The sequence below is a fragment of the Hyperoodon ampullatus genome, assembly GCF_949752795.1.
Source record: "Hyperoodon ampullatus genome assembly, chromosome: 10".
NCBI classification, from domain to species: domain Eukaryota; kingdom Metazoa; phylum Chordata; class Mammalia; order Artiodactyla; family Ziphiidae; genus Hyperoodon; species Hyperoodon ampullatus.
The window spans coordinates 49,866,067-49,874,468 of record NC_136923.1 but is presented as its reverse complement, the minus strand read 5'-3'; the positions used below and the strand labels follow the sequence as shown (position 1 = coordinate 49,874,468).

Sequence of the window (8,402 nt, the reverse complement as noted above, 5' to 3'; positions counted from 1 at the left end):
CTCTACTGAAGTTGAAATGAAACGTGGTTCGGAGTGGTTTTTCCTATTGTGTAGACCTGTCTATCTCTAGACATATGTAATGTGTAATGAATTGGTGATAACCCCAACGGTTTCCAATGACATCATGCTTCAGCACCAGAATCCAGGGTGGACTGAACTCAGGGTCCAAGAAGCACAGCCAAGTCCATTCTGAGCTCATCTGTGTTCTAGAGACTAGAGTCTCAGCCCTTTGACCAACTGGTTGTACAACAAACCAGTTAACTTTTCATTTCTTTAATTTCCCTTCTTGTAAAGTGGAGTTAATTAATATCCTTCTTAGGGGACTCTCTTGAGAACAACTTACATTATCATAAAGACTTAAAAAAATAGTGCTACATAAATGTTGAGTGAAAATAAATTGTTCTTCCTCATTATATAAGCTCCTCCCTTAAAAAGTCAGCTGACATTTATTTATGTACTCTGTGTTCCTGCTACTTTATCTAAATATTTGTCTTTCTTACTTGGTTAGCTATGTGGATTGGGTCTGTATCTTCATTTGGTATAGTGGCCATTGTGGCCACTAGTGACTCAATTGTCATTCATGTTCATGATGTTTTTGACAGTGATGATTCTGTCCTGCCTAATTCCCCAGATCATCAATCAATTTGAAATGAGTTCTTGGACACTTTCAAGAGAAAAGAGCTTGTATTCTTTCAACCAACCAACCAACCACATGTGAAAAGCAGAAAGATATGTGGGTCAAGACTCTGGCCCTGGCACTCGTTACTTCCGCTCTTCAAGATAGGAGTTGGGGCCTCCCCCATTTTTCTCAGTAGGCGGCGGCGGCGGCGGTTTGAGATGTTCGGCCTCAAGAGAAACGCAGTAATCGGACTCAACCTCTACTGTGGGGGGGCCGGATTGGGACCGGGTAGCGGCAGCGGCGCCTCCGCTCCGGGGAGGCGGCTTTTGGCTGCGGGAAAGGAGGCCACGGCCGGGCAAGAGGTAGGGGGAGGGGAAACCGGCGAGGTGATTGGCGGAAGCGCCGGCCCGAGCCCCCCCCCCCCCCGGCCACTCTCGCGCCCGACGCCCGGAGGGTCGCGCGGCCCTCGCCCATTGGCGCCGAGGGCCCCGACGTCACCGCGACCCCCGCCAGGCTGCTGTTCTTCGCGCCCACCCGCCGCGCCTCGCCGCCCGAAGAGATGGAATCCTCGGCCTCCGACGCCATCATGTCGCTCGAAGAGGAGCTGGACGGGTGCGAGCCGGAGCCCCTAGGGAAGCGGCCGTCCGTCCTGCCTTTGCTGGAGTTGGTCGGCGAGGCCAGTAACAGCTCGGGCAAGGACGGCTCACTCCCCTCGACGCCGCCCCCATCAGAGGAGGAGGAGGAGGACGAGTTGTACCGGCAGTCCCTGGAGATTATCTCTCGATACCTCCGGGAGCAGGCAACCGGCACCAAGGACGCGAAGCCACTGGGCGGGTCTGGGGCCGCCAGCCGGAAGGCGTTAGAGACCCTGCGACGGGTCGGGGACGGTGTGCAACGGAACCACGAGACGGCCTTCCAAGGCATGCTTCGGAAACTGGACATCAAAAACGAAGACGATGTCAAATCTTTGTCTCGAGTGATGGTCCATGTTTTCAGTGACGGAGTAACAAACTGGGGCAGGATTGTGACTCTCATTTCTTTTGGTGCCTTTGTGGCCAAACACTTGAAGAGTATAAACCAAGAAAGCTGCATCGAACCATTAGCAGAAAGCATCACAGATGTTCTCGTAAGGACAAAACGAGACTGGCTAGTCAAACAAAGAGGCTGGGATGGGTTTGTGGACTTCTTCCATGTAGAGGACCTAGAAGGCCGCATCAGAAATGTGCTGCTGGCTTTTGCATGTGTTGCCGGAGTAGGAGCTGGTTTGGCGTATCTAATAAGATAGCCTTTTAAGTGCAATAATTGACTCTTAACCAACTCCAGCCACCAAAACCACATACGCCTGCTGTGAAATCAGATGTATTTATGAAGTTGGACTTCAAGCTGCGCAGGCCATAACCTCCAGGAGTTCTACTCTAGCAGCATAGAAAAGCAAGCGGCAGGGGGCTTATGGCTAACAGGAATAAATACATGGGAAAAGTAATCCCTCTTGAAGAGTCACTGTCTGAAAGAAGTGGAATTCAGTTTCAGCAACAGGCAAACTTTGGGAGGCCACGGAGGAGGACTTTTAGATTTAGTGAAGACGGTAGGGTGGAGAGACTTTAATTACCTTGCCTAGAACAGGAAAGTGGCCAGTAGCCAGGCTAGTCATAGAGTTCATTAAATATGCCCACTGAATCCATTAACTTCTATAGTGTTAAAATAGAAGCACTAACAACGCCAGCGTTATGTGTAAAATGGATTTTAAGCTACAAGTAAGAGAACCTATGACTAGAAGCCTCAACACTGTACAACAGAATGTGAAGGGAAGCTTTATCCTCTATAATTAGCTTTCCTAGATGTGCTTCTTGAATAGAAAGTCCAATGCTCAGGATGTTTATACCTGTTCTCCTTTGGCTTGGTTTGAGTGATTCCTAGTTTATTAGCCTAGTGTCATGGCCAAGAATACTTGACTTAAGGCTCAATTACAAATCTGGAATATTCTGTTTTTAAGACAAAAACGTGTAATCGTCTGTAAAAATTGTATATATTTTTACAGAACATCTGTTTGTAATGTAAAGGGAGAAAAGTCTGAAATTAAATTAGTTTTTTCATACCCTTTGGAAATTTACAACTTCTGTAGTTAGGAACCTGTTTCTTATAGCTTTTTCTATTCTAAATTTTGTGCTAGTCAGTTCTAGATTGTATACAGAACCAACTGATGTAATTGTATGCAACCTGGTTGTAGTACAACAATTCTGATTCATAACTATGCAGGCTTTAATTTTCCTATCTGATTTTGGTAAGTATTTCTTAAATACCTGTTTGGGTTTTGTTTTTTGTTTTTTTTAAACCTGGGGCTGAGAAATTGAGGAATGGAAATTAATCCTTTCACTTTGTTACATGTGGGTTTTCAATAATTGAGTCAAGGTTTTAAGGATTTATTGGGAGGGCGGGGCACATGGGCTGATGACTTAGAAATAATGGGCTCTGATTGGGCAACTACTCATTTGAGTTCCTTCCATTTGTCTTAATTTAACTGGTGAAATTTTAACTGAGTTCATGAGCTCATCTTCAAAGCTTTTGCTAAAAGATTTTCAGCTGTTCCAAATGGGACTTATTAGGAGTATGTACAAAAAGATCACATTGGGTGGATGAGAGACATTTGATCCCTTGTTTGCTTAATAAATTGTACAATGATGGCTTGGAAAAGCAGGCTATAGTCTAACCATGGTGCTATTACTAGGCTTGCTTGTTAAACACAGGTCTAAGCCTAGTGAGTTAATAAAACGAATACTTATTTCATTTCTATTAAAAAAAAAAAAGACTCTGGCCCCGAAAACACGATAGTAAGGGACAAGGCACAGACTTGGAGGAGAGAGACCCATGGATGCTCTTGCCAGGTGACTTTCCTGCTCTTTTAAATTAATATTATTTTTTTTCCCTCCCACTCTATTGAGGTACAATTGACAGATAAAATTGTTTATATTTAAAGTGTACATGATGATTTAATATATGCATACTTTGTGAAATGATTACCACAGTGAACACATCCATCACCTTATGTAGTCACCGTGTGTGTGTGTGTGTGTTTGTTTGTGTGTGGTGAAAATGTTTAAGATCTATTCTGTTAGCAAATTTCAAGTGGTCATTGTGGGTTTTCTTTCTCTTCTTTTCTTTTCTTTTTTGGCCACGCTGCATGGCTTACAGAATCTTAGTTCCCCAAACAGGGATTGAACCCGCGCCCTTGGCGGTGAAAGCTCAGAGTCCTAACCACTGGACCACCAGGGAATTTCCTCAAGTGTTCAGTATAGTTAGTTATAGTCATCATGCTATACATTGTATCGCCAGAACTTATTCATCTTACTGAGGCTTGTATCCCGTGACCAGCATCTCACCGTTTCCCCCATCTGTAGCCCCTGGTAACCACCATTCTACTCTCTGTTTCTATGGGATTGGCTTTTTTTACTTTTGATTCCACATATAACTAAGATCATACAGTATTTGTCTTTTTCTGTGAAGCTTATTTCACCTAGCATAATGTCCTCTAGGTTCATCTGTGTTTTTTGCAAATGGTAAGATTTCCTTCTTTCTCATGGCTGAATACTATTCCATTATACTCTATCCATGTATGTATATATCTATCTATCTCATTTTCTATATCCATTCCCTATCTTGGCTATTGTGAATAATGCTGCAATGAAAATGAGAGTACAGATATCTCTATAACGTACTGATTTCATTCCCTTTGGATAAATATCCAGAAGTGAAATTGCTGGATCATACAGTTCTCTTTTTTTTTTTTTTTTTTGTTTTTGTTTTTGTTTTTGCAGTACGCGAGCCTCTCACTGCTGTGGCCTCTCCCGTTGCGGAGCACAGGCTCCGGACACGCAGGCTCAGCGGCCATGGCTCACGGGCCCAGCCGCTCCGCGGCATGTGGGATCTTCCCGGACCGGGGCACGAACCCGCATCCCCTGCATCGGCAGGCGGACTCCCAACCACTGCGCCACCAGGGAAGCCCACAGTTCTCTTTTTAAGTTTTTTGAGGAAACTGCATACTGTTTTCCATGGTGGCTGCACCACCTTACATTCCCACCAACATTGCACAAGGGTTCCCTTTTCTCCACATCCTTGCCAACACTTGTTATCTCTTGTCTTTCTGATGATAGCTATTCTAACAGGTGAGGAGTGATATCTTACTGTAACTTTGATTTGCATTTCCCTGATGATTATTGACATTGAGCACCTTTTCACGTACCCATTGGTCATTTGTTCATGGCTTTTTTCCATAGTAAATGCTACTACACTATCTGCAGTTGGTTGAATATGTGGAGGCAGAACCTCGGATATGGAGGAACCTCAGATATGCAGGAACCTCGGATATGAGGGCCAACTATAAGTTATACGTGGATTTTCGACTATGCGGAGGGTCAGTGCCCCTAACACCTGCATTGTTCAAGGGTCAACTGTAGTTATTTATTTATTTATTTATTTATTTATTTATTTATTTATTTTGGCCGTGCTGCACAGCATGCAGGATCTTAGTTCCCCAACCAGGGATCGAACCTGTGCCCCCTGCAGTGGAAGTGTGGAGTCTTAACCACTGGACCACCAGGGAAGTCCCCTGTAGTTATTTTTAATACTTTTGTTCTTTAACCTTTATACTAGAATTAAATGATTAACACACCACTATGTTACAGTATTAAAGTAGTCTGAATTTGATTATATAGTTACTTTTATTTTATATTTTCATATTCCTAAGTAGCATCCTTTCATTTCGGCTTTAGGAATACCTTTCAGCATTTCTTGTAGGGCAGGTCTATTGGCAATGAACACCCTTGGCTTTTGTGTGCCTGGCAAAGGCTTTATCTTTCCTTTGCTGCTAAAGGACAGACAGCTTTGCTGGGTAAAGTGTTCTTGGTTGGGGTTTTTTCTTTCAGCACTTTTATGTATCATCCCACTCTCTCCTGGACTGCAAAATTTCTGCTGATAGCCTGTTGAGGGTTCCTTTGTATGTGAGAATTTTTTTTTTCTCTTGCTGCTTTAAAAATTCTCCCTTTGTCTTTGATTTTAGACAGTTATATTGCAATGTGTCTTGGAGAAGATCTCTTTGGGCTGAATCTGTTTGGGGACCTATGAGCTTCATAAACTTGGATGTCTAAATCTCTCCCTAGATTTGGGAAGTTCTCAGCCATTATTTATTTAAATAAGCTTTCTGCTCCTTTCTCCCTTTCTTCTCCTTTGAGGACTCCAATAACACGTTGTTTTGTCTGATGGTATCCTATAATTCACATAGACTTTCTTCAGTTTCATTCCCTGTGATAGCTTCTTTGCTTTCTGGAACAACAAAGTATCCCAGGATCAACCTGTACATTTCTGCCCCCCAACATGGAATTAATGATTTTCTTTAAAGAGTCCTGGCTCCTTGTATTGATAGAAAGGAATGGTGTTTAGGGATCACCTCCTGGGTGTCAGGGATGCATGCTGTTATTAAACCCAGCAATAATGCATCACATCAAGGATGAATAGAATGTACAGAGCCAGACAATAAACTGCAAGTTCATACTGATATTTCCAATTTAGTTTTCAGATTATAGAATTTTCCCTAACTTCTTTGATTTTATATTTGTATTTCTTTTCTCTTACACTGAAAATCTTGATTCTGAATGAATTTACTATAATTGATTATTTGCTTCTTCTAACTTATACACATTACTGAGTAATAAAAATATTTCCAAGTAATATCTCTATATACATGTTTTTAAGAATGTTTGTAAAACATTCCAATATTACTTAGTAACAATAAGACTATGAAATTCAAGATTTCTCTGTTGATTCTTTCCTTCCCTTAGGGTATATCCTTTGGTAAACAAAACTGTGTTTTAAAGTCACTTGAAATAATTTTTGTTTGGTTGTGCTACCCACTTGATATACAGTTAAGTTCATTTGTCTCAGTATGGTTTCAATTTTAGGAACTACTCTTCAGAAATTAGATTTAACTTTTCAATTATATTAAAGGTTCCCATGGTTTCAAAGTCAAAACTATAAAACAAGGTGTATTTAAAGACGCCTAGCTTCCCTATCTTTCCCCTCTACTCTGTTCCTCCTTATAAGTAACTACTTTTCTTAGTTTTTGGTTTTCCTTCCATTGTTTCAGAAAATATAAGCAAATGCATAAAAATATCCACCTCTTGTTACTACTCTAAAGGTAGCATACTATAAACACTTTTTCCCACTTAACAGTATTTTCTGCCCACTAGCCCATTGTGTTTTATCCTACAGATCCTCCTCATGACTCAGTGCACAGTTCTCTATGGTGTGAATATATCATGGGGTTTATTCAATCATTCTCTATTAATGTACATCTGGTTCCCTCATTCTTAATCCTGAGTGGATAACCATCTGAGGAAAATCCATAACAAGGAAAACAAAACCAAAAACAGAAACAGAAAAAGGAACCGGGAGAACAGAGACTATGTAGAGAAAACAAAAACTACTATATCTGCAGGGAAATTAGAAAAGTTATGTAACCATGGAAAAGAGAACAGGGTACTCCAATGAAGGAATGCATACAGAATAAGAAAGAGCTCTTGGAAAAATCAAAGTGTGGAATCGAAATTAAAAAAAATAAAAAACCAGAAACTTCATTAAGAAGGATCAGAAGATAAAGTTGAGGAAAGCTCTCAGAAATTAGAGCAAAAAAACAAAACCCCATAAAGATGGAAAATAGGAGAGAAGTGATTTGAAAATCAGGGGACTACATCATAGAGATCAGTCCTGGAAGTCCAATATTTGAATAATAAGATTTCCTAAAAGAGAGAATAGGGAAAATGGAGGAGAAGAAATAACAAAATTATTTAAGATAATTTCCAAGAACCAAAGAGCTTGAGTTTCAAGACTGAAAGAACTCACTCAGTATACAGTGGATGGATGAATAGGCTTGCATCACAGAATATCATTGTACAACTTCAAAACATTGGGGAGAAAAAGAAGACTTTTTTAGACTTCTTAAAATTTAAAAAAAAAAGAGGTCACATAAGATGAGTAATAGGATGTTTTCAGAATTTGCAAGAGCAGAAGTGGAAGCTAGTGGTCACTGAAGTAATAGCTTCAAAGTCCTGAAGGAAAATGATTTCCAACCTAGAATTTTATACCCAGCCAAACTATATTGAGGGTGAAGGTTTTCAGACAAGCACATTCTAAAAAAAAAATTACCCGATGATGCATAAAACTGGAAAAAAATCCCCAATAACAAGAAGTAGAGTGTTATTTAGAGACACAAACACAGCCATCAAAACGATCAGCTAACAGAGGTAAAAGTGGTTGCCCCTGGGAATAGATCATGTAGGAGGGGGGAATTCTCTTTTAACTGTGAGAATGAGTAATTTTGATAAAAATATAAAAATAGCAGATAAAAAATATCAGAGAGAGAAGAAACAATTTTTTTTAAAAAGATGACTTTTGAGAACTGTTTTAAGTTGATGTGACTGTTTTGAAGACTATGATAAAAGATACAGAGGAAAAAGTATGACTCTGAGATGTTTATGGAAACTGGTTAAAGCATCAAAGTTTAGAGGCACCTTTTAAACCATCTGCACTCGCCAATCTCCTGGCTTGCCCTCCTTTATGTAAGAACCTGACTAGGCCTCTGGAAAAAGAGACTCCTTGCAGTTGGCAAAAAGAGAGAGAGAGAGAGAGAGACATGCTGGAAGAGGTGGCTTTGGCCTTTCCTAAATACAGAACTGGGAGATGTTGGGAAAAACACTGAAGAAAGGATATGTCAACTTTCTTAAAAGTGAAAGGA

General features: G+C 40.8%; 1 pseudogene across 1 annotated transcript; it reads left to right on the top strand.

Annotated features, from left to right (window-relative positions):
- The first annotated feature begins 837 nt into the window (after window positions 1–837).
- Window positions 838–1,904, top strand: LOC307059442 (induced myeloid leukemia cell differentiation protein Mcl-1 homolog; annotated as a pseudogene). The gene has a single exon. The product of its transcript is annotated as an induced myeloid leukemia cell differentiation protein Mcl-1 homolog (transcript).
- Window positions 1,905–8,402: the final 6,498 nt, after the last annotated feature.